This window comes from Mastomys coucha, unplaced genomic scaffold (assembly GCF_008632895.1).
Source record: "Mastomys coucha isolate ucsf_1 unplaced genomic scaffold, UCSF_Mcou_1 pScaffold21, whole genome shotgun sequence".
Taxonomy (NCBI): domain Eukaryota; kingdom Metazoa; phylum Chordata; class Mammalia; order Rodentia; family Muridae; genus Mastomys; species Mastomys coucha.
The window spans coordinates 78,864,452-78,891,374 of NW_022196904.1; the positions used below are offsets into that span (position 1 = coordinate 78,864,452).

Genomic DNA, 26,923 nt, shown 5'->3' on the forward strand with positions numbered 1-26,923 from the left:
CAAACACCTCCCACCCTAATGAGGGACTCATTCTAGATGGCAGAGGAGGAATGGTGTGGTAATGAATGCAGGTGAGTATAGAGAGGGGAGCCTAGAGCGACCTTTGTGGGGGCCTTGGTAGTCTAAAAAAGAAATTAAAAAGTAGATATCAAATACCAACATGGCTAGCCATGGGAAACATACACTCTAGAGGATTCTGTCTTTTTGTGTTCTGTGGGGCCTTCGCAAATCGCATGACAACGTTCACTATTTCTTTTCAATCACTGCCATAAAGGAGGTACTAGAAAATGGAGTGCATAACAGAACCAAGAGGAGATGTGGATGAGTTGAATGGAGTCGATGTGGATTTCCTAATATAGTGAGGTTGTTTGAAATTTGCCAGAAGTAAATAAAAGAAATGGAATAGAGAAAACAAAGCAAATATTAATTCTTGACCTGAAATATTTGAGGAAAAGTAATGCAGTGTACCCCAACATCTACTAAAAGCATTCATTATTCCTAAGCCCTTATGTACAAACGTACACACACACACACACACACACACACATACAAAGAGAAAGTGGGAGGGAAGGAGGAGAGACTGTGAAATCCTGGGGATACTTGTACTAGTGTTTGTTTTGTTTGCTTTCCTCCTAATCAAGCAGATAAATTTCATCCAAGACAAGCAATCTATTTTTTTAAAAGATTTATTTATTTATTTCATGTATGTAAGTACACTGTTGCTACCTTCAGACACATAAGAAGAGGGCATCAGATCCCATTACAGATGGTTGTGAGCCACCGTGTGGTTACTGGGAATTGAACTCAGGATCTCTGGAAGAGCAATCAGTGCTCTTAACTGCTGAGCTATTTCTCCAGCCCACAAGCAATCTATTTTTACTAGCCAAATATACACATTTTCCCATTCTCATAGCAACCAATTTCCCAACTCTTTGGGCACTAACAGTGTCTCCAACAATTCACTTATTCACTTAAGTCTCACATTAATTACCAGGAGTTAGCATGAAACTCCAGGTTTACAGCTCAGTTGCACAAGACCAGCCTTATTTCAACTGCCAGTCACCATGTTAGATCACTGTAGTGGCTATTCCTGGTTGTCAACTTGACTATATCTGAAATGAACTACAATCCAGAATTAGAAGGCTCACCTGGCCCTAATCTGGAGGCTGAGAAATACAAGTTTCCAACCTGAATCTTGGCATGGAGATCTTGAGATATAGTGGCTATGAATCCCAGAGGATTAAGATAGAAAGATCTATGAGTTCAAGATTAAAGGTGTGGTGGCATAGTGGCTATGAATCCTAGAAGATTAAGACTGGAAGATCTTCAAGTTCAAGCAAGGTTATCTGGGATTAAAGGTGTGATGGCACACACCTTTTGCTGGAGACCTATATAAGGACATTGGAAGAAAGAAAGCTCTCTCTGCTTCATCTGCTTGCCTTGTGGGACTGAGCAACTGCTGGATCCTCAGACTTCCATTCACAGCTGCTGCCAACCATTGTTGGGAGTTGATTGTTGGGAGTTGGACTACAGACTGTAAGTCATCAATAAATTCCTTTACTACATAGAGACTACCATAAGTTCTGTGACTCTAGAGAACCCTGACTAATACAATCACCCATGTGTCTCCATTCTCCTCCATAGGGCTAAGTGGTGAGTGAAAAATGAATCAATTTCCACCATGCAGTATGAGGATTTTGAGAGATGTACACACTGACAGATCTACCCACCACCCACCACACATTTTTGTGTGTGGTAAGAACAGTTATGATCTACTCTTTAGGAGCTTTCAAGCATATAATAACATTTCCTTTCTTTCTTCCTTCCTTCCTTCCTTCCTTTCTTTCTTTCTTCTTTCTTTCTTTCTTTCTTTCTTTCTTTCTTTCTTTCTTTCTTTCTTTCTTTCTTTCTTTCCCTCTTCCTCCTTCTTCATTGCTGTTTTGGTTGTTTTGAGACAAGAGTTTCACTGTGTAGCCCTGGTTGTCTTGGAACTTGCTCTGTAGCTCCACCAGCCTCGGCTTACTGACTGTTAGGATTACAGATGTGGGAAAACCACTGCCCCACTCCCTGTTTAAAATGAACAGCTGGATGGGAAGTCCAGAGGACAAGGTGCAGAGGGGTCCTGAGGATAAGGACTTGTGTCCATGGAGTTGTGAGAAATGTGTTTGCCAGTTGAAAAGCTCTTTGAACCCAATCATGATGGGCTCTTCATGAAAAGTTTGATTAAGTAGATTTACTAAATCACTAAATCATTTTGCCATTGATGATTGAGTTCAACTTCTAACTCCTCTGTCTCAGAGTTTAGGGATAGGGCTGAAAGCTTTACACTATCAGATCTGCTAGTCCCTACTCTGAAGCTGCCTAGGGACTCCCAACTAACAGTTATCTAATTAGCATATTAAAGATACTTACAATTCCAACAGTCCCTCGTATTTTAGGAGCTGTGTGCCAGGAACCAAAAATATATAAATGTATAATTATATACCACCATGGAGAATGGCTATTGTCTACATTTTATCAGTGCTGTGGAAATCATCTAAAATTTTGAATAAGTTCATATAAATGGAAGATTACAGATTTATGCTTCAACTTTCGATGTGCATCTAGTCAGACTAGACATGGGCCCTTTCGCAAGGTGCATTTGATGTCTGTGCTGCACATAAAGAGTAACCTGGCAGGACTCCGCAGCTCTGGGCCATATGGTACTCACCAGGGGTTTCTATTTCCTCCCTCACTTTTTACATTTCATGGACTTGTCTCATGATGGCACCATTGTGACAAGCAAGTCACACCCTTCCACCGCTACTTCCCTAAAGCCTTCACTCAAGTAAATTCAGTAAATATCCTTAAGCGCAGAGCCATCTCTCTAGCCCACAGGTTTCTGAATACAATTTCTGGCCCTGTGATGAGACAGTATCATCACCCTACATCTGCAGATTCCTGCTATGCTGTCCCAGTTGGCTGCTTCCTGGTCCTAAAGGGTCTGCACTCCGGCCCAGGAGGAATCCAAGGGTATAGTTTGTATGTGGGTTTCCAAGTTTCCTTCCATGTCTGTGTTTCTCCTCAGCAGTACAAGAAGTTAGAACTAAGATTAGGTCACCCATGGAAGATCAAAAGGTAAAGCTCAGATCTGCAAGTTACTAGTAAATTGAGTAATAACCTCAAAGTAACTTCCTAGTTTTTGTAAGTGTTGCTGAAGTTAGAACATTGAGAAAGGGATGCACATTCTAAATGTGTAAGCATTTCCTGTTCAGGGAGTCCTATAGACTTAGGAGTATATGAATGCCAGGAAGTTTAAGGCTTGGTCTCCTTGGTTAAATGGGAGGGGGTGAAGCTGCTATGGAGACTTGATCTTCTGAGTCTGGTTTCTACTGTTCTCCTACTGGGGATAGGGTTTGGATACAGAGGTAATCAATCTAGAGTATCAGGGGTGGCCATCTTTTGTCTTGTCTTTGGATAGGCCCGCATCCTGGTTGAGAGCCACAAAGGTCTGGACATAAGGCACTGTAGAGCATTTACTTTGGTTCCTATAAAGCAAGTGTAGGGTGATGTGGTTTCAGCTTTCATCCTCTGGGTAAACTTTGCTGTCTCCCAGAAGGTGGTGCAGTAAAATAATAGGAACCTCTTTTTTTTTTTTAATAAGAATTTCATGAATTGCATTTATGTACTATTTATTTGTGTGTGCATGCCCGTGTGTGTGTGTGTGTGTGTGTGTGTGTGTGTGTGTGTGTGTGTACCATCTGTTGAGAATTTGATTTATGCTTACATGGGAATTCCCACGTCCACTGAGAGTCCCTGCCAAAAATTGTTTTTTTGACTGGTCAGTAAAGAGCCAACGGCCAATGGTTAGGCAGGAAGACAGAGGTGGGGCTTTGAGGATTCTGGCAGAGGAAACACAGGAGAGAAGAGAATCACCAGGGCAGAAGGATGGAAGAGGATACAAACATGAGAGGTATGGGAGACAGAGAACCAACCATGGAAGAATCAGGGAAAAGCAGCCTCGGGGGTCACTCCCCCCGCCCCCCTTAGGTCTGGGGTAGCAGAGATAAAGTATAGATTTTAGAAGGCAATAACTCAAGAATACCAAAGGGGAATGTGATAGCCACGTGGAGGTTCACAGAGTGGTGCAGCCATTGAGCTAGCTTAGGGCATGTTAAAAATAAGCCAGTGTGTGTATGTGTGTGTGTGTCTGTCCAGCTCCAGAGCATCTGGGATAGGCTGCGTTAAGCGTGTGACCACCTATCAGGAGCTCAGAGAGGTTTAAAGACTTAACGCTTCACCATCATATCTAATGAAGAGGAGAGAGGGCAATGTGTGAGTTGGTTCTCTCCTTCAATCATGTGGGTCCCAGGGCAAGCACCTTTGCCCACTGAGCCATTTAGCCAGCTTTATTCCAATTCTTGAGAATGCACAGGACCAGGAAATGAAAATGTCCTTTCTACAATGTCCTAAGGGGAGGACAAGAAGTGAATGATGTCTCAAATGAGGGCCACATCACTCTTGTCATTCACAGAATTTTTCAGGTTGATACATTGGTTTTAGAGTCACCTTCTCCCATCTCACAAGGCATTCTTGGAGATTCTAAGTGTATCCCACTGGTTGATGTGGATCATGGAGGCACATGCACTCAATCCCAGCATTCAAGAGGCAGAGGCAAGCCTGGTCTACATAAGTGAGTTCCAGGCTAGCCAGGATTGTTACATAGAGAAAACCCTATTTTGAAACACACACACACACACACACACACACACACACACACACACACACACCCATTGGTTGAGCTCTCAACCCTTCTGAGCTTGCTTGCTCCTCCCCAAGACTGGATTGGAAACAAATGTTTGTGTTCTCTCCTAGGATTAAGTTCCACAGCATTGGAAAGCAGGTTCCTAGCACAGGTACCTCTGAGGTTACTTGCATGTGTGCTTTATTTTATTTATTTTTTGTTTTTTTGGTTTTTCGAGACAGGGTTTCTCTGTGTAGCCCTGGCTGTCCTGGAACTCACTCTGTAGACCAGGCTGGCCTCGAACTCAGAAATCTGCCTGCCTCTGCCTCCCAAGTGCTGGGATTAAAGGCGTGCACCACCACAGCCCGGCATGTGCTTTAATTTTTAGTTTCATATTTTTGGATGTTTTGCCTCCATGGATATCTGTGCACCACATGCATACCTGGTGCCTATGGAGAGGGTTTCAGGATCTTTGGAATTTGAGTTACATTTGGTTGGGAGTCACCATGTGAGTGCTAGGAACTGAACCTAAGTCCTCTGGAAGAGCAGCCAATGTTCATAACCACTGATCCCTCTCTCTAGCCCTGGGAATTATTTGTTTTAGTTGTTCTATCTCAGTAGAAAAGGTTTCTATTCAAAGAAGAAGAAGAGATGGAAGAGAAAAGAGAAGGAGGAGGAGGAAGACGAAACAGAAAGAGAAAAAAAAAGAAGAGGAAGATTAGTGTGGTATGAATTATAAACAAACAATAACACCATACTACAATACTGGAAAAGGAGTAGAAAAGTAATGAGAAAAAATGCGTTTTAATGTATTTGAAGCATATTCCTTTCTTCTGAATATAATAAGCAAAAATCTAATACAAGTAATTGTGGACCAAGATCTACTTCAGTGTAACTAAAACTAGCAGTCAGGATCTCAAAACATAGTATCTGTCAGTGAGTTAACAATGTTTGCTATGTACTGCCATTCATCTATAAGTATGAATATCATGGATAAAAGAATTATATACAAAACCAAACCAAACCTCACCAAAACCAAACAAAGTTTTGAATGCAGGGGGTGTCCACCATCATCTGATCAAAGGTTCAAAGGGCGTTCTGTGGAATTCTGCTACAAAGGCAGAGTAGTGATAGCCAGGATTATAGTCAAGAAGTCATAGGATGTCACAGACCGAAAAAAATCTGGGTAACTAAGTAGTCAGAGTCAGAAGGAACAAACAACAGATTGGGCAATATTTGCTGTTTGTCTGCCGGTTGTTTTGTCCTGGGGGCCGTGTTCCCTGCCGAGAGATAAGGAAGTGAAAGGGCAAGAAGGAAGTGCATAGTGGACAGAGGGGAGCTGAGTCTTCCTAGAGGAGCTAGGGAAGTGGGACCTCTGGAGCAGAGAGGAAGTAAAGAGCGCTTTAACTATTGCTTTTTAGACCAATGGAAGACTTAGCACTGGAAAGAACTGGAGATAATGTCCAATGCTTAAGAGCACTCACTGCTCGTGCAGAGCTCCTGTCCCAGCACCCAGCTTAGCCTGTAACCAGATGTAGGGGGTATGCAGCGATGCCTCTGACCTCCATGGGCACCTGCCCTAGTGCGAGTACACACACACACACACACACACACACACACACACACACACACACACACACACATACTTAAAAATAAGTAAATAAAAAAGGAGAGAACCAGCAAAAATTAAAAACAACTTGTTCCTGTAGGGACTGTGTTGTGGGGTACCCACCAGAGGCTACTATTTGGACATGAATTTTAGCCAATTCAGTCATTATTAGCCAGGTGGTAACTACACTGGATGTTCGGGATGCCAGTGTAGCCTTGAGCCATTCTCAGGGTGAGCTTTTGAGGACAAAAATCATATCCTGGGTTGGCATACTTCAGTTAACAAGAACAGTCAGCCAGAAGCAGAGCTACAGAAGCCAAAAAGCAAGGTTAATACACTTAGAGATTTTCCCAGAACCAAGAACTTTAATGGATTAGTTTTTTGCTTTTACTTTGGCTGTTTTGCAGGCTGAATGGTACATCATGGAGTCAGTCATGCTAAGGTCTGGAGGTCTGTTACAATTGAGCTATGGCACTGCTGGTTGTACAATGTTGGCGGTAAAGATATTTTAATGACACCACAAACAGATGCAGATAGGTGTCCAAGGAAAACTGTTTATTGGGCTTTTACAGAGAGTTCTGACCTTTGCATTCATATTCAGGGGACTATGCAGCTCTTTTGCAGAACGTGGCATATGACTTGTTTTGGACAATTACATAGGAGTGGGGTTGGGGTGTAGTTGAGCAGTAGAGTTCTGGAAAGCACTTGCTTAGTGTACATAAAGGTTTGGATTTTGTCCCTCAAAACACAAAAATAAGGGTATGTGGAGGAATAAAGGAAAATAATAAAGAAAAATAGTTTTCAACCACTGAGATTTGAGATATTGGTTAATAGAACTGCCCATATTACCAACATGTATGCTGGGGCAGGGAGATCAACAGAGAGTAGGACAGAGTCAGTGGAGATGGATTTAAGTTATAAGTAATGGAGTAACCTGGAATTATTAAAAGATTTATGTGTGAATGGTCAAACATCCTGGCCTAACAATAATATACTTCTCACCACCTACAGAAACATGCCTGATTTAAGTCTCCCGGTAAAGGTATTCAGTTCATGTCTAAAAATGAAATGACGAAATTTCCCAGAAGTGTCCCCAGTACCCTTCTTCCATTAATAAAATCTACACTCTGTGTTGACCTTGGATTATTTCCTCTTTTGCTTCAGCATTTAGTCTTGCCTTCAAAGTCCCTGTCAGATTTATTGTCTATATGCACAACTCACTTGCCCTACTTCAAATCTATGTGATTCATACAGGGCTATTGTCAATCTCATCTTCAATGTATCTTCCACATCCATATACCCATTGTCCCTAAGCCAGTCTTCTCTTTCTTTGTTTAAAATGAAATCTATTAGTGCTGAAGAGATGGCCCAGCAGTTAAAAGCACTGGCCACTTTCCCAGAGGACCTGAGTTTAATTCCCAGCAACTACATGGCTGCTAACAAACACCTGTAACTTCAGTTCTATGGATCCGATACCCTCTTCTGATCTCCTTGGGCACCAAGCACATACATGGTACAGAAATTTATCTGTACACTTAGAAAAAAACGTTTAAAGTGTTTACAAAACATGTAAAGAATAAAATCTGTGCGTTTTGTTTTATGTTTATATGTGTTTTGTATGGTAGGGCGTGCAGATCTCATGATGTGCATGTCAAGGTCAAAGGACAGCTCCTGGGAGTTGGTTCTCACTTTCTACCTTTCTAAGGCTCCATGATGACCTTCATCCCTCACAGCACCTGCCTATGCCCACCCATCCCTTCCCACAGCTCACTAGTCCCTGCATCTGAGTGGAGGATTTGCTGTGTCTAAATGCTCCTGCCCCTTATTTTAACTGATGCTTTCAGCTCCACCATGTTCTTCTGTTTATCTTTTCATTCCAGAATCCCATATGGCTTTAAGACTCACTTCCCTCTACAAAGACTGGCACAACAAATCCTACACTTAGTCCCAGAGTTCCAAGTTCTCTTTGATGTCATACTGAATAACCCTTTAATTTAATAGTAGAGGTTATGAGACTTGGCCAGTGCTCCATCAACAGAGGCAGCTGAAACAAGAATCTTTTTTAAAAAAGGTTTATTTTATTTATTTTATGTGTATGAGTACACTGTAGCTGTACAGATGGCCGTTAGCCATCATGTGTGTGGCTACTGGGAATTGAACTCAGGACTTCTGCCACCCTGCTTGCTCTGGCCCGCTAGCTCTGGTGTAATTCACTGTAGCTGTCTTCAGATGCACCAGAAGAGGGCGTCAGATCTCATTACTGGTGGCTGTGAGCCACCATGTGGTTGCTGGGATCTGAACTCAGGACCCTCAGAAGAGCAGTCAGTGTTCTTACCCGCTGAGCCATCTCACCAGCCCTTAAACAAGAATCTTAATTGTCTTCATGTATATGTGTGTGTGTGTGTGTGTGTGTGTGTATACCACGGTGCAAAATTACTTTGTATGCTAACCTAAATGGAACAAAGAATACATTCTAGGTGTCTTACACCTAGTCTACCTCTAGCCACAGCTTACTGTCTGTCTTTTCTTTACCAGCCATAATGTATTATATCTCATTATTATTGTCTTTTGAGATAGGGTCTCACTATGTAGCTGGTCTGGAATTCACTATGTAGACTAGGCTGATCTCCAACTCATAGAGATTTGCCCTCTGGACAGTACTCAGATTTAATGCATGTGTCCATCCAGTGAGTTTGATCCCATTCAATCTTTTATTTTGTTTACTGTTTGTTTATATACCAAATAGTCCAGATTAAATTATAGACAGGTCAGGATAATTATTGGTGTAGAATTTATTATCAGTCTTCATTTTGGATACTCAAGGCTGGAGTTTAAAGGAAGGGTTAAATAGGATTCCGATCTCTGGGAAATCCAATGGAGAATTTTATGAATCTATTAGATAGTGCTACAACTTTGTCACGTCTGAGCTCAGGAGGCAGACAGGCCTGAGCTACCCAGTGCGTCTAATAATTCCTGACTGTGTGGCTGGGCATGCTAACTCTGAGTCAAATGTTTACAGGCCTGTATCCTGCTAGGAGATGGGAGCTCAGGCTGACTTGGAGCTAAGGCTACAGATATTCTGAGCCCTCAAGGACTTGATGCAGGAGGGGAAAAGGAAGGGTGGGGCTTCCCGGTTACTGTAACTCTGCACAGATTTCTGGGAAACCTGCAATAACTCGAATTTTAAAGACAAGTCTCTCAGCACTGACAAAAACAAACAGGGTGGAACTGACACAGCAGGAGATGAGCTTCAGCCAGAGGAAGTCGAAAGAAAAAAGAGGAAGTGGCTAGAACAAAGGAAGGCAAAAGGAAACTAAGTACAAAAGGGTAGGTTTTGTACTGCGACTTTTATTTAAATAGAAGGTAGACAAATGAAATATTTTAAGGCTGCCTCTGCAGGAAGATAAGAATGGAATGAATGTTTTTAAAGAAACAGTCCGAGAATAGGGTTAGCATGTGTTCCCCTGAGACTCTTGTTCCTATTTTGCCTTGGTAAACACAACCGCTCTGTGTTCAGTCCTGAGCTAGGGACATAGAAAGGGCTGGAAGAGTTCCTGATCTCAAAGTATGCTCAGTCCAACCGTACAGATGGACACACGGACTGGCTGTGAACAGGAAATGCTGATAATGCAGTTGCTAAAGACAGCGGGGGAGGGGGATTTCAAGGAATATTCACAGTGTTAAGTAAAGGTGACTTCTAAGTGCATTCCATTGGCTTTGTCATTTGAGCCTCCAATAGTATAGGTACCATTTTATTATGCTTATTTTTCAGACATAAAAACTGAGGCTTAGAGGCTGGAGAGATGGCTCAGTGGTTAAGAGCACTGTCTGCCTCTTCCAGAGGTCCTGATTTCAATTCCCAGCAACCACATGGTGGCTCACAACCATCTGTAATGGGATCTGATGCTCTCTTCTGGCATGCATGTATACATACAGATAAAGTATTCATATACATCAAATAAGTACATAAATTTTTAAGCAAAACAAAAAACAAGCTTTCACTGAAATAAATTATGTAAGAGCATACCTATGTGGTGAAGTGGAAGTTTCATCAGAAGATAACCCGTGCTAAGGTTGGGAATGTAGCTCAGTGGGTAGGGTGGTCACCTAACTGGCACTAAGCCTGTGTTTGAGCCTTTGTATTTCATAAAAACAAGTGGTGTGGCAAGCCAGGGGGTCAGTTCTTCTACTTAGCAGTCGTCAGCTCTAGGGCAGTCTTACTCATTCCTTCTGAGTCTCAGCTGCTGCTTTTGTAACCTAAATGTGCTATCTTGGTTATGGAGCTATCGTGAAGAGTAGAATCATATTTATGAAGTTTTTGCACAGGTAGAAGGGAGTGGAGTCTCCGGTAAATGGTAGTTGGTGTTGCTCTAAGCTCTAGACCTACTAAGAACTGAGTAAGGATTTCAAGAAGTCTACACTTCCCTTCTCTCTCTGACTTGAAAGATCATTCTGGCACAATATGGTATTAATCCTACCAGGCGAGAATAAGATCACCACCACATTTTTTTTTTTTTTTGAGCCAAATTTGAAATCAACTTTCAGTAAATGCTGGTCAGGACCATGGATATTGCCCAGGTCCACACCTGGGTTACTTCAGCCAGAAATCCCACAAGGCTTTGTCCAATCAGGAGCAAGCACACATCCTGGTATAAGTCCTTCTTACATACCTCTTGCTTACGTGTGATCAAGTACATCTTGTGCAGTTGGAGCAATCAAGCTTGTTTACAAAATCAAAAACCTGTGGTTTGTTATCTTACAGGAACAGTAGCCCTCAGCATTCTGGGAACTTCTCAGTCCATGAGCAAGTGGGGCTCTCAGGCCAGAGCAGTGGTTCTCAATCTTCTTAATGCTGTCACACCTCAATACCACTCCTCATGTTGTGACCCTCAACCATAACATTATTTTCATTGCTACTTCATAACTGTAAGTTTGCTACAGTTATAAGTTGTAATCTAAATATCTGAATGTAGATGGTCTTTAGAGGACCTCTGTGAAAGGGTCATTTGCCTTACAAAGGGGTTGCAACCACAGGTTGAGAACCAGTGGGTCAGAGGTATTTTTGTTTTATAAATCTTTTAAGCACATCAGTGCAACTTAGAACAGAACTTTAGCCACCAAATGGGTTGGTGGAAGTAAGACTAGAAGTAGAAAGACTGGGCCAGAGGTTACAGCAGTGTGGCAAACAGCATCTAGAAAGATTATCCATCTCATACCAAGTTTTCTTCTGATAAGATTCTCTAATATACAAGGATCATTCTCTGCAGCTATTCTTGCATTAGTAGCTCCCCCAGCTCCCCAACTTTCTTAGCCCTGGGCTGCTCTTCAAGCTCTCCCTGAACCATGAGGTTTAACTTTCTTAGAAATAAGTCACATTTGATGTAGACAGTTTAGAGCAGTGGTTTTCAAACTGTGGATCACAACCTCTTTGTGGGGCAAATGACCCTTTCATAGTGGTGACGTGAGACCATCAGAAAACACAGATATGTTACATTTTATAACATTAGCAGACTTACAGTTCTGAAGTAGCAACAAAAATAATTTTATAGCTGGGCAGTGGTGGTATATGCCTTTAATCCCAGCATTTGGGAGGCAGAGGCAGGCAGATTTCTGAGTTTGAGGCCAGCCTACTCTACAGAATGAGTTCCAGGACAGCCAGGACTATATAGAGAGACTCTGTCTCGAAAACAACAACAAAAAAATATGGTTGGGGTCACCACAGCATGAGGAACTGTATTGAAGAGTCATAGCATTAGGAAGGGTGAGAACCACTGCTTTAGAGAAAGACCCAGGAAAACCCCGTTTCTGCCTGTATAATTGCCATGAAGGCTGCCTTTCCACAGTGAGTATACCTTCATTCTATGTAAATATTCACTCAGTTCATTTTTATTTTGTTTTCTTTTTCTTTTTTTAATTTTTTATTTATTTTCTTTCCTAAAGTGACAGCTTACACCGATACAACGCTACAGTTAATGAAAACATGCATCAAACTAGTATAGTAGACTTTGGAGAGGAAACCATGTACAGTTAGGGATATTTGGGGTAAGGGAGAGATTGGAATGATTTCCTGGCTTGAAGCAATGGGGCCCGAGTTGCTATCATCATGAAAACAGGGCAAATGAAAAAAAAAAAAAAAGGAGGCCTAAGAGGAAACATTGGACTTGAAGTGCCCAGAGGAATTCCTGTGGAGATGTTCAGTAAATTAGATAGTTGGAACTGGGACTCGGGGAGGAAAGTCAGAGCTTGAGATAACTACATGAAAGCTCCTGGAATTTCCCTAGGATCAGTACTTCCTTAGAAAGACCGGGATCACCTAGGATGTTGAAAGACTAGGAATTCAGGAATGGAATTCTAGAGAATAAAGAAGGAAGTGATGGGAACAATCTCCAAGGAAATGAGAAGGAATGGTCAGAGGGGAGAAGCAAAGCTAGGAAGAAAGGTGCTGAACGAAGCAGGTATCAGAGAAAGATATGCCTCTAGACAGTTCAGCATCCCGCCCAGCAGACCCTTCATCCACAGCTAGCCATCCGCTAGAACTGAGCCATTCACGCACACCCAGGGAATTTCTTTCAACATCTTCATCCTTTTTTTTTTTGCTTTGATCCCTGGACTTTCCTGTACCACCAGGCTTATTTGGCTTGGTGACTCAACTGGGCTATCTGATGGCCGTTAAATGTTGTAAGTCTCCCACAGTGAAAGAAACACAAATCAAAGCAACCTATGGGTCTTTTATATAATATACCTGTATTGTTAGTGCTCACAATAAGGAGGCACTGGGGACAGAGGCAGGCACTAACTCTACTGGTGGCATCTTAAGTACAGACAACTTCTGTGCAGAGTAATCAGAGAAGCAATATCAAACCCGTGTGTATCCATTGTTTGCTTTGGAACCTACATCAAGGAAAGGGACTAAGAGTGAAATGTAGTAAATGGTAATAATTCAGGTCCTACGGTTTATAACAGTTTGAAACTGGACAATATCCAAAGCCCCAGCTTTAAAGCTACAATTAAACAACGGCACACCAACTGACTCAGAACACTTTGTAACCATCAAAAACCGATAACCATGTGGACATGGAAATACAACTGTGAAATAAAATGAAGCAAAAAAAAAAAAAATTGAATCACACCAAATACTGGCAACAGTGTGCAGAAACTGGAATTTATATGCTTTCTTAGTAGGATGCAACATGGTGAAGTCATCTTGGGGGACATTGTGGCATTTGGTCCGGCTATGCCATCTCTAGGCATCAACGCAAGTGGAAAACTACAACTCCACACAAAAACTGATATACAAACATTCATAGCAACATTTCTAATAAAAATAATATTATTTCTAATAATAAAAGGTAACAACCCAAATGCCCACTAACTGGTGAGTGCATGAAGAAATGTAGTACATGGCTATACTATCACATCCACACATGGATGAACTTTGAAAATATCATTATGCTTAGTAAAAAGCAGTCATGAAGAAACACACACACACATAAACATATAATTATATATGTATGCATAATATATATTAACACACATTGTATATATTGTATGTGTGTAGGTATATATCCATTAATAGTAAGGCCCAGAATGGGGACAATTTGTAGGGATGTGAAGTGTATTAGTGGTTGCTTATGGTTGGGAATAGAAGTAAGTATGGGACAATCGACTGGGAGTAACAGTTAAAAGATCTTTGGCTATCTTATTTAAGAGAAGGCAAACTACTCTGTTGATTGATAGAAATAAAATACATTGTATAGCAAAAAAAGATCTTTGGCTTCTTTTTGTGGTGATAGTTGTACAACTCTGCTGAGATATTGAAAATGACTGGAGCACAAGCTTCAAGTGGGCAAGGCTGCAGAGCATGTGAGTTACCCCAGTATATCCCTCATCTTACAAACTTTAAAAATCATTGCATTGTACATTTGTAACCAGTGGGGTGGGGACGTTTTTTAGTGTTTTGTTTGTTTGTTTGTTTTGTTTTTGTTTTTTGTTTTTGTTTTTGTTTTGAGACAGAAGCTTGCCTCAAACTCACTATGTCATTCAGGCTGACATTGAACTTTTGTTCATCCTCTTGCCTGTCTCCCTGGTGCTGGGATTACTAACACGTCTCATGTGCCTGGCACAATGGGTAGACACACTCTTCCTTCTTGGTGCTGGAGTTTGTGCCACCAAGCCTGGCTGATAAGGCTGTTCTTAAGAAACCAAAGCACATGGGAAGCAGGGGCAGGCAGATCTCTGGGAGTTTGAGGCTAGTCTTGTCTACATAGCAAGTTCCAGGACAGTCAGGGCTACAAAGAGAATCCCTGTCTCACAAACCAAAAAGAAAGGCAGACAGACAAACAGACATTCAGACAGACAGGAAAAAAGGAAGAAATAAAGGAAGAAAGAAAAACACAACCTAGATGCTGCTTTGAATGTATCTGTATTATTATTATTATTATTATTATTATTATTATTATTATTATTATTATTTTGTAAAATGATGAAGACTGAAAGAGACTGAAGATCAGTTGATATAAGAGCAACACATAAAATTTGGAGTTCAGAGACCTGGTTCCATTCTTCATCTTTTTCAAAAGAAGTATTTTTATATTTATTTGTGTGCATATGTGTGCGTGAGCACGCTTGCACGCATGTACATGCATGAGCATGTATGTGTACCTAGGTGCATGCCTGCCATAGCATGCTTGTTGAGGTCAGAGAACAAAGTTCAGAAGTTCATGATGCAAGCCCCATGCATCACAGGTCACTAGTCTTAGCCTCAAGCATCTTTATCCACTGAGCCATTTCACCCATTCATCATTCTTCATGTTACCGCTCACTGACCATTTAACTTTATTTTCCCATTTGCAAAGCAGGAAAATTAGCTCTACCTCACATGGGTGCTTCTTGGCATAGAATGTTTAATGGGCTCATTTTCTTGTCTTTTAGGGTTGTTTAAGCCTGAGGTTAAAGCAGCATGGTGATAATAAAGTCCACGAATGTAGAAAAGGGATTTGAAGGTCAAGTCTTCTATAGAAGATAAGCTAACATGGGTCTCATTCACAGTTGTGTATCAGGAAGCAAAATCAGTAGAGCCTTGGCCTTCAAAAGGAAGCACTGTCCCTTTGTCCAAGTGCCTTGGAAAATGTCTTTATAACTGGCTGTGTGAAAATTAAGAAAAGCTGTCCATATTCTGAGTAGGTATGTTGCTTATAAAGGTAATGTGAAGGTTTGGGTTGGGGGACTGGGAAGGAGGCCGACATAAAGGAGCAAAGGTGTGTGGTGCCAAGTTACCATAGCAACATGTTCTGCTGCTCTGTGGCTCCCAGTCTTGGGCTTGCCCCCAGATGGATGAGGAGCTTGGCAAACGCCAGAACCAAGCTTCTCTGCATGAAATTATTTTCTCCATATGCAGTCAAGAGAGGCAGACACCCTTTTCCACAAAAGATGTTCAAAAGGAAGAGCCTGGATTTTTACAAAGCAACTTCCTCTCCCTTAGAAAGAGACCGGAGAGCCCATGTCTCCCTCCAATGCCTGGGATGTGAGGTAGTCGGTAGATAGCTGTGTCGGCAGTAAATGATCAGAATTTACTCAGACGGCCAGACTGGCAGGGAACAACATGGCTTGTTGGCAAGAAGAGGCTCCTAAATTATATCAAGGACTCTGGGAAAGAAGAACTAAATTCACACGGCACACACTTCACTGTCTGTTGCAAGCCACACAGTGTGTTTATGTCTGGAACAGGCCTTTATTAAATTTCTTCAGCCTGTGGCACATTCCCCTCAAATATTATGTTTATTATTCGGACAGAGCAGGGAGCCACTCCCCACTCGTGCCGTTCAATCTTCTGTCCTGCACATATCTCAGATATTGTAGGAACAGCATGTGACAATGTCTGCTTAGCGGACATTCTGTTCTCCACCCTTCTCAGATCCTGACAGAGAAGGGAGCCTGCCCTGGCCAGCATCTGGGCACATCATTTCTTCCTTATAAAGAACAGAGACAAACCTTCCTGGAGCCAGGGCAGCTTTTTTTGAAATCAGTCTCATAGGATTGAAAAGCTTCACTTCAATCCAGAAATGGGGCTCTCAGTTCTACCTCCAGGTACCGTGTTGGGGGGGGGGGGGTCTCATTGCTCATGAAACTTCTGTCTGTTTCTCCTTCACTACAACAGTCTTACATTTTTGGCACAACCTCTGGGACTCTGCTTTCCTGGAAGACATTTTCTTTTTGTGACTCCTCTGCCACTTCATAAAACTCTTTAAGCCAAAGTGGGGAAGAACAGAGAGGCATCCTCAACCCCACAGATATGTGAACAAATAATGGCTAACATGCTGTCAGTTCCTGCTAATGGCCAACATGCTGGCAGTCCCAGGAAGTCTCCCCGGTTAAACCCACAGTGGCTCTGGGAGGCGAATATTTTTCATTCCTGTTTTATCTTTGAGGAATCAGGTCTTAGGGAGATCATATTAGCAGTCCCTGGCTGAGCTATTATTTAAATGCAGGTTCTGAGTATACACATACAGCTAAAATAGCCAAAAGCAGCAGATGCAGCCATTAAATTTTGCCATTGTCAAAACTTAGGGACAGCAAAGGAAGAAAACACAGGCACAAACAGAACCCTAATAACTCTGAGGCCCTAATAATTCTAATTTTAGACCTTAACTGTAATAGCATATGTGTTGTGGTTGGTGGCAACAGGAAAGGACAGAACAGGAAATACCATGACCCAGATTCTGGCTAATGAGCAAGATTAACAAATACCAGAGCTGGCTCTGCTTTCTATGCAATCTTTCAAGACCTAGCTCCCCTGTGCAAACTTTTCTGAGAAACTGTATGATTTCTAGATCCAATCCTTTGCTCTGTGCCTCCACTGTCTTTTGTCATAGTTTGGTTACAACCCTTCCTCAGCACAGTGTTAACATTACTTTTCCTAACTGTCTGAACACCTTGAGCATCATTTCTTTGTACCCAGGACCTTGGAGACGGCCTAGCAAAGTCTCAACTCAGTGTTATTGGTCAATAAATTGTTCCCGTTTCCTCCTCTGAGTTTCCCAGTTTTCTTCGGTATCTCACTTCCTTTACATCCTGTCTTGGGTGAGACTGGCATGAGGCCCCTTCTCATATCTTGGAAAACCAGTATTTTATGACACAAGATGAGAGAGTCTGTCTTTTGTCTTCCACTTATGGAAGTTGGAATAGTCCAGGCACTCTTCTACATCCCTGGCAGCTAGACCATAAGACCCAATCTCACCAAAGACCTCAAATTTGAAGTGGAATGACCTAAAAATCTTGGAAATCTTAGAATTAGTGCTAGTGGTGGTACTGATGTGCATGGCACAGTAAAGTGTGAGGAGTGGTCCAACTACTGTGCTTCTCTAGTGTGATCTTGCCTGTGCTTCCTGGTCAGTATTCAAATATTCTGTCTGTTCTGAGAACTTCATGGTAAGCTCCCAATGAGCTCCTATTTTGATTACAGTAGCCAGAATTAATTTCTAGTTTTTGGTTGGTTTCTGCTTTTTGTTGTTGTTGTTGTTGTCATTTTGTTTTGTTTTGTTGATTTTGGGTTTTTTTTTTTTGCAACTAAAGGCCCTGGCCGATATATTTGGTTGATCCCAAAATGCTTGGTCTTAGATAATGGGATCCAAAGGTCAACGAATAACTTACTCCTGGTACAAATCCAAGACAGAGATATGGAATAACCACATCCTTTGCTGCACTTTTATCTTTCCACATTCAGTCTCAAAACTCTAACTGCCACAGGTGAGGCAGGCAATAAAACAAGGTTTGAAGACTGGGAAAGTAAAGTTTAAAAAAATCCAGATATCCTCTCTGCGGCTTCCAGACTAATTGGAATCTAATTTCCAAATCTCCTGATTTCTACCCTAAGGCTTTTCATAGAAAAATAATACTAAGTGATTATTTTGTATTGACTTAATAAATTATCCAAAAATTTTCACTAATCACCCATTATGTGTCAGTCACTCGTCAGGACAACAAGCTCTAATGTGTTTTCGAGAAAGTAGTCGGTGATTTTTGTGGCGGTCATTCTCACTTGTCAAGGTCTAGAAACACCTGAGAGACCAGCTGTTAACCATGATGTAAGGGATTACCTTGACTAGATAAACTGAGATCAGAAGACCCACCCACTGTGAAGCTGGTTTGCAGGAGGACTTTAGAAGATTTTGGAGAAATAGGCTACAAAAAACCTAAAACTCTGTGAGCAGAGATTTATAGGCATCATCTGGGAGCTCAGAAGACCAGAATGCTATTAGAAATGTGGACCTTCCTAGGGGTAGGGAGATGACTTAGAGGTTAGAGCACTAGCTTCTCTTCTAGAAGAAGTAGGCTCATAACTGTCTGTAACTCCAATTCCAGGGAATCCAATATCTTCTATGGGTATCAGGAATGCAAATGGAACACATACAAATATGTAGGCAAAACACCCAAACACATAAAATTAAAAGAAGAGAATAAGGAGGAGGAGGTGGAGGAGGTGGAGGTGGAGGAGGAGGAGGAGGATGTGGAAGAGGAGGATGAGAAGGAAGAGGAGGGGGAGGAGGAAGAGGAGAGAAAGAGATGTGGATAGTAGAGATTGTACTTAATGAAGTTTCAGATGAGACAAATCTCTGGAGGGAATTGGACTACAGGCCACAGAACTTGTCTCAACTTTGTCAATGTCCTGAAACTTAATGGGAAATCAACTTTAAAAGTGGCAGATTAATGTAATAGGAGGAGTTCCATGAAAGGAGAGCACTCAAGATGTGGCATGGTTATGAATGCATGCTTTTAGCCAGGTTTACAGCAAGACATAGGAGCAAAAAGTATAGAAATGTTTGAAAGATATGTACTTTCACTGGAAAATGACATAGTTGAAATAAAGGTGTGGTATTACAGAGATTATTCCCTTTAAAGATACCAATAAAAAGGAGTAGCAGGAAAAAAACCACTTTGCTTGAGAAAATAGGAAAGGTACTTTGAAAGCATCCCAGGGATTGGACAGATCCCTACCATCAGAAATTTCAGGGTATAAAGTTATAAGATTGTGAACTCATTTGAAAGAGAGACCTTGGGGGGCTGGAGAGATGCTCAGCAGTTAAGAGCACTGACTAGCTGCCTAGGGGGGCAAAAGCAGAATATCGAGTGTCCTGGATATCAAGTGTCCTTAGAAAAGGTTCATATAGTAAAAGGTTGCTGGAACACACCAGTAATGACACCAGGGATCCCACAAGACAGTACTCAAGGTAGTGGCAGGAGTGTCACAGGACCAAGTCCAGCTTGGACTGCCTGAATTCTTTTCTTACTACCCCTACTTGCAACGTAATGGGTGGTCCCCATTTTGAGATGTTCTAAAAAGTAAAGGAGGTGAACCCCAGCTGGCAGAAGTAGTCCTTGGGGATATATTATCTCTGTCCCCTTCCTACCTCTCTCTCTACTTCCTGTGAGAAGTGCTCTGCTCTACCATAGTCTCCCCATACTGATGGACTGCTGGTGGAAGTCACCAATATAAAAACCAAGCTAGACTGTGTGTAACCAAACCTACTGCCTGCCTTGCTCCTCACATGTGGCATGTGTTGCCAGGGTCTTATCATGGCCTCGTGCCCACACCCCCACATGCTGAGGACAGCTTAGTGAGAATACCTGGGGACCCTGCCTGAACACTATGCATGGCTTTTGTGCCAGAAAACTGAGAATGCCAAGGTCAACATCATGAAACACAGTCCTGAAACCACAATACCAACAAGACTTGTCAAGAAGTAGACTGGCTGCATCTCCCTGCTGGAAATAACTCTGAAGTTTATTCTTCTCTGCCTCATGTTCCTAGTCTCTGATTGGATTTTTTTTTCTGGGATCACCTCCAAAATAAACTACCTACAGTTAACTTCTGTTCTCACGATCTGCTCCCAGGGATCCCAACAGGATGAACTTTCTCAAGGTGAACTTGTGAAAATTACTCAGATAAAATCCTGCAAAATAAAGATATGACTTTTCTCCCAGAGATGAAGTCACGAGACAGCTCGGCCTAACTCCTGACATACAGTCAGTTCGGTGCTGAGCACTGGTATGTGTGGAGCACTTCTGTTTCACTTCTTGTTTCACAGAGAAGCAACCCGGCTTCATCTCTATACAGCCTCATCTCCAGTGGCCTCACCACACATCTTGTCTGGCTCCATGCCAGATGCTACCTCTTATTTTAGCCCTGCTCGCCATGACATTGTCACATCTCTGAAAGTGACCATTCTCTCACACATTTGTGATGCAGCACATGATATCCTCATTGCCTCCATACAGAGCTTTCTGTTGCCTGTCAAGCCTCCTCACTCAGGTTTCCCTCTTCTGCAAGGCCTTCCTGCTCTCCCTCCTCTGTCTTTTCTGTCTATACACAAAAGTGCACACATGGAGAGCACGCAGGGAGGACACCTAACCCAGGTATGTTTTCCTCTTTCACTGCACCTCACCTAGGACCATAATTACATGCTTCCTTTATTTTTTTTTAGAAATGTACAGATTTATTTATTTGTTTATTTATTTATTTAATGTATGTGGGTTCACTGTCACTCTTCTCAGTTACACCAGAAGAGGGCATCAGATCCCATTACAGATGGTTGTGAGCCATCTTGTGGCTGCTGGGAATTGAACCTCTAGAAGAGCAGTCAGTGCTCTTAACCATTGAGTCCCAGCAGCCAACTTTTAAAAATGTAAAAACATTTTTTAGCCAGGCAGTGATGGCACATGCCTTTAATTCCAGCACTCAGGAGGCAGAGGCAGGCAAATCTCTGAGTTCTAGGTCAGCCTGGTCTACAGAGTGAGTTATGGGACAGCCAGGGCAACACAGAAAAACCTTGTCTCAGAAAACAAACAAACAAATGAACAAATGAATAAAATGTAAAATTACTTTTGAAAAGTAAGCAAGTTTTAAAAACATCATTGAGCCTGAAGAAATATCCCTGTTTTCAGTTGAGCAAACAGGATTCTATCCAATTCAGTGTAACTAATCAGTGGTAGATGAGGAACTCAAAACTGATCATTTGACTTCAAAGCAGGACATTTCTTCCACAGCACCTTAGCTGTGAGAACTGTGTGCCAAAGATGCTCACCTCGTTCTCATATCTTCTTCTAAGAAAATAAATTCCATGTGTAACCTTAGAGAGAAGGTAGCTTTCCATCCGAACTGGCCTAGTCTCCAGTCATAGCTGGTGGTTGAAGAGGAAGCTAAGTCAGGACTTACGTAAGAATCCACAGAGAGGATCAGCTGGCCACAGGCTCTGATCCTCTAAGGGGGTAGAGACTAGGGTCACTGAGCCTGATATTCTGGAGTTTCTGCTTGGAGACAAGGTTTTTCTGTGTTGCCCTGGAACTCATTCTGTAGACCAGACTGACCAGTCTGACCTAGAACTCAGAGATTTGCCTGCCTCTGCCTCTTGAGTGCTGCAATTAAAGGTGTGTGCCATCACTTCCTGGCTAAGAAATGTTTTTACATTTTATAAAGTTGGCTGCTGGGGCTCAGTAGTTAGGAGTACTGACTGCTCTTCCAGTGATTTGATAAGCACTAAGAATAAATTCAGGGGCTGGTGGGATAGCTCAGTGGCTAAAAGCACTTCTTGCTCTTGTAGAGGACCTGGGTTAGGATACTGGAACCCATATGGTTCCTCACAACCATCCATAACTCTAGTTTCAGGGGATCTAACGACTTCTAGGGGAAAGGGCAGGTATACACATGATGCAAGCAAACATTCATACACATAAAAGAAATATTAAAAGTAATAGAGTGGATCTAACATGAAGAACACAGACAAGGCACTATGATGAGTGGGAAATAGGAAGAAAGAGGGAGGGAGACAGAAAGTGAGAGCAAGAGGTGAGTGGGGGAGAGAAAGAAAGGCTAACTTTAGCTTTTGAAAATTTCCATTGACTGTTGACTAATGAGTTCTATAAGACCCCTAATTGTTTTTTTTTTAAAGATTTATTTATTTATTTATTTATTTATTTACTATGTATACAGTATTCTGTCTGCATGTATGCTCACAGGCCAGAAGAGGGCACCAGATATCATTGTAGATGGTTACGAGCCACCAAGTGGTTGCTGGGAATTGAACTCAGGACCTCTGGAAGAGCAGCTAGTGCTCTTAACCTCTGAGCCATCTCTCCAGTCCCAGACCCCTAAATATTCTTTTTTAAGATTTATTTATTTATTATATGTAAGTACACTGCAGTTGTCTTCAGACACTTTCTTCTCTCTCAGGCCCTGCTCGCTCCAGCCCTGTTCGCTCAGGCCCAAAGATTTATTTATTTAAGTACACTGTAGCTGTCTTCAGACACCCCAGAAGAGGGTATCAGATCTCATTGTAGATGGTTGTGAGCTACCATGTAGTTGCTGGAATTTGAACTCAGGACCTTCAGAAGAGCAGTCAGTGCTCTTAACCAGTGAGCCATCTTTCCAGTCCCTGGACCCCTAATTCTTAATAAAACACTTCCTTTTCAGCTAATTTGGCTCATATTTCTGTCCGATATCTATATAGAGCCATGAGTCTCACATGTTAACATATTCCTAAGTGTGATTTCATGTTCACAATACATTTCCTCATATTCTACCTGTAATGGAGGTAACTGCCTATGGAAGTCACAGGTCAGTTTTTTTGGAAGCAGATACTGAGGGAAGTGGGGTTGGTATATGTTAGGAATCAATCTATGTGAAGGAAGAAAGAAGGAAGTGGAATGGAGAAAAGGGAAAATCAAGCTTCATAAAGGGCCCGAGAGAGACTCCTTTCAGGTAAGGGAGCACACGTTGTCCTACAGAGCATCCCAACTGGATCTTTTTACCTGCACCTCACTCAGCCACTGGACAGATGCCTGGGGAATCCCACAGCCCGGGGCAAACTGAATCTCTGCAGCTGAGACCATCCAGAGGAACTAGAAATGAAGGTTCTCTTCTGACCACACTCTTTATGTTTGGACAACAAATCATTCCTAGAGGGACAATCCTGTTTACCTCTTTGACTGTATCACCACATTGACAGGGTCCCATGATTTTTTTATTCTGAACATTTCATCTAGACACCTAGTATGTCTGTTGAAGGTCACATAGCAGATTTGTCGCCAAGCCACACACTAAACAAAACAGTTCTACTTTTCAATTAAGATCTTGATCTGAAGTGATCCAAGAGGCCAGGAAAGGCCTTATCTCCTTCTCCTTCTGTTCCACTTCAGTCTCTTTGGTTTTTGGCTATTGGAGAAAGTATTTTCCTACACAGTAAATGTGGTCTGTTAGTAATAAATCAGTTTATTCGTTCTCTGGAACTGCTTTCTCTATGTCCTTTGTCAACCCCAGTTCTCATACCAAGGCGCTCAGTTTTAGGAGTGGAGAACAGGGGCCATGGAAAATATATTGCTCCTGAGCTTCCTCAGGTTTGCTTTTCCCCAGGAAGCAGCATATGTCAGCCTTCTGTCAGAAAACATCATAGGTAAGAAGCCCTGGTCACATTTGTTTTAGTCAGGGTCCTCCAAGCTTATATGTGTGTGTGTGTGTGTGTGTGTGTGTGTGTGTGTGTGTGCATGAAAGAGAGAGAAGAGAAGAGAGAGAGAGCCAGAGCCAGATAGCCAGAGTCAGAGCCAGGCAGATAGACAGAGACAGATAAGGAAGGCAAGGGGAGGTTTTCTTTTGTCTGTATACCATATGTGCGCTTGGTGCCAGAGGGCATCGGATCACTCAAGACTATAGTTATGACCAGTTGTGAGTCACCATGTGGGTGCTGGAAATTGAACCTGGGTCCCCTGAAAGTCAGTGGTCTTATCCGCTGACATCTCTCCATCCCCTAGAATCAACTTGGGCGGTAGGCTGACATAGCTAGATTCTGCAGGCTAGCCTGCCAGCTGCAGACCTGGGAGAGAACCCTGGGTGCAGTTCAAGTCTACAGGTCATCTGCTGAGGTTCTCTCATGCTCAGGGGAAGCTAGTGTTTTGTTCTTTTCAGGCTTTCAACTGATTGAGTAAGGTCCATTACGTTATGATCTGTTTCTACTCTGAATCCACTAACATAAATGTTCATTGTCTCCAAAGTGTTCTCAAAAAAAAAAAAAATCAAACATCATATTTGAGCAAACATCTGGGCCCTGTGACTTAGAAAAGCTGACATTAAATTAACCATTGTAATAGTGTAAGTTGAGTTTTTTTTTTTACAACCTCAGTTTACAGCAGAATTCCAAAGCAGTTGTGTGAGTGCCAGTTTCTGGAAGACCCACTACACAGAAGACTGCATGGTTACCGAGCCTCACAATAGATCAACATCAAAGGAGAGGAAAGAAATTCCAGAAAAGATGCAGAAACCACCAGGCAGACAGAAACATTAGAATTAGAAGGCAAGTTTGGCAAACACAAACTCATAGCCTTAATGATTTCCTTCTGTTTCAGAGATGAAGAAATGAGAAATCCAGAAACCAAAGACCTGGTTCTTCTGTCAGACAGACTTGGTAGAGCAGAGTTGCAAAATCAGACCTTTGGGGCTCGCGTGTTGCTCCTCTAACTCCCTAGTGTAGGTATCCGAGGCTCTGGCTTCTAGTGGGGGTGGGGGCGGGGCAGTGACCTTTGCTGATATTTTGTAGTTCTAGATCTCTGAATTCGTCTCATGAATGGCTTTGGACTTATGGCTTTTTTTTTTCCAGTCTGTATTTCTTGAACCAGGTTCTATTTCCTTAACAGATCTGCTCCAGCTCAGCGGGACTGGTATGCAGCAAGTGACTCTTCTCTGGGAGCAGCATCAGCTGCTGGTCACTGACAGAAGCAACATAAGCCGGGAGGAGCTAGCTTTGGCTCCCAGTTTCTGAGGTTTTTCAGACAAGCATAGCAGGGACAGTGTGACAGGACAGTTCCCTCTGTGACAGTGGGAGCTCACAGTCCGTTAGGTTGGAGAACAGAGAGAATGCTGATACTTCTGAAATTCTGCCCTTAGTGACTTCTGCCTGCCAGGCCCCAGAGGCATTCTCAGATGAGGAACAATCGTTGAAGTCATGACCCTATGGGGATAGTTCAGATTCAAAGCATAATAAAAAAAACAACTAGATAATTTTTATGTGTGAGAGACAGAGAGACAATAAATTGAGGAATCACATCCTGTGTAGGTAGAGAAAAAAATAATTCTGTTTTAAGACAAGGTCTCACTATGTAGACCAGGCTAGCTTTGAACTCAGAGATCCACCTGCCTTTACCTCTCATGTTCTGGTAAAGATGTTTTAAAAACAAAACCTTGAAATTCTTAATGTAATTACAAACCATTTCCTAATGTTTGTTTTATACATTCAGAGATTTGCATCATGGGAAAGAGTTATTTAAACTAAGCATGTGCTTCTAAGGTGTGTGTGTGTGGGTCCTATTGATTAGAAGACAAAATGGTATTCTGTTTGAACACAACAGAAGCATTAGCAGGGCCTGTCTGTGGTTCCTGTGTATTGAGTCCCTTACAGATGGATATGAGACAGACAACAGCTGAGGAACCTCTCTTGGGTCCATCCTAGCTCCCTAAAGCTCCCTCTATGTGTGTCTTGAGCTGACCCAATAGCTTAGCAGCAGGGTCCCCATTGGTCACCCTCTATGGTCCCTGAGTCACATGCAGGTAATAAATAACTACTCTCTGCTGTTTCTTCTCTCCTGCCCCAGATTCTCTGGTCTACTTGAACCATGCCTCTCTCAAGCAGAGATTTGCTCTGCGTCAGCCAACTCTCTGCAAATCAGCTGACTAATGATTTTCTATCTTTATTATAAAACAACCTAGAAAAGTTTGTAGTTTACTGAGAATCCCTCTGAGTCATATCTCAGAAAAAAAAAAAGTCCTCCACGAGACATTCTATGTGATTTTGGATCAGAAGAGCTGCTTCTTCATTCTTAAACGCAGCTGGCTTTTAATACCATGGCTCTGGACCAGGAGACAGGTAGACCTTTGGGCTTCCAAGGCATTGGAGAGGAACAGTTGATGTGTGGCATGTCACTTTTGTCTGAGATTCGGTCATCCCTGTAAAGAGAAGATTATAACAACTCTGTGTGTGTATGCGTGCATGGGTGTATACACACAGTACCCTTTGCCCTGGGGTTGTCTACAAATCAATGAGATCATCTAAGTGACAATACTGTGTCTACTCAAACGTAAGTTCCCTTTATAATAGGATTAAATTTTCCATGAGTCATCTCATATGTCAGTTCTTGGCATAGCTGTTTTTAATCTTACCATGATTTCTCTTTTTTCTCCTTTCTCGTTTCCTGACAAATGATCAAGTTGGTCATGTACATACCCTCTATACCATATTTAATACCTTTTTGGCTCCACCATCCCTTCTCAGTTAGGTATATAAGCTTTCCCTCCATCACTAGGGAGACTAGAACTCCCTCCCTCACTAGGAATCAATCAGAGTGTCTTCCAGTTGGCAGCTGGATACCTGACAAGTGGTACAACATTGTTCAATCTATGTGCAGTCATGGGGAAAAACCAAAGGATGAACTAAGAATCCAGAATTGTGTGCTCCAGACTCCCATTGCTGTTGATTATCTAAGGAGGCTCCAGGTCGTGCCTTTAAAAAAAATGTCTTTGAAACTCACTCCTTCCCAAATTCCTTAATTTCTTC

The 26,923-nt window shown here is 42.2% G+C and overlaps 2 long non-coding RNA genes across 2 annotated transcripts in view; one reads left to right on the forward strand and one right to left on the reverse strand.

The window, feature by feature from the left end:
• The first annotated feature begins 15,446 nt into the window (after positions 1 to 15,446).
• Positions 15,447 to 26,923, forward strand: part of LOC116100645 — a 21,738-nt gene continuing 10,261 nt past the window's right edge. Inside the window, exons 1-3 of the long non-coding RNA XR_004122679.1 lie at positions 15,447 to 15,515; positions 23,737 to 23,776; positions 24,723 to 24,847. This is a non-coding gene — a long non-coding RNA (uncharacterized LOC116100645). The remainder of the gene's footprint in view (positions 15,516 to 23,736; positions 23,777 to 24,722; positions 24,848 to 26,923) is intronic.
• LOC116100643 overlaps positions 26,039 to 26,923 on the reverse strand; it is a 1,712-nt gene continuing 827 nt past the window's right edge. The window contains exon 2 of the long non-coding RNA XR_004122677.1: positions 26,039 to 26,316. This is a non-coding gene — a long non-coding RNA (uncharacterized LOC116100643). The remainder of the gene's footprint in view (positions 26,317 to 26,923) is intronic.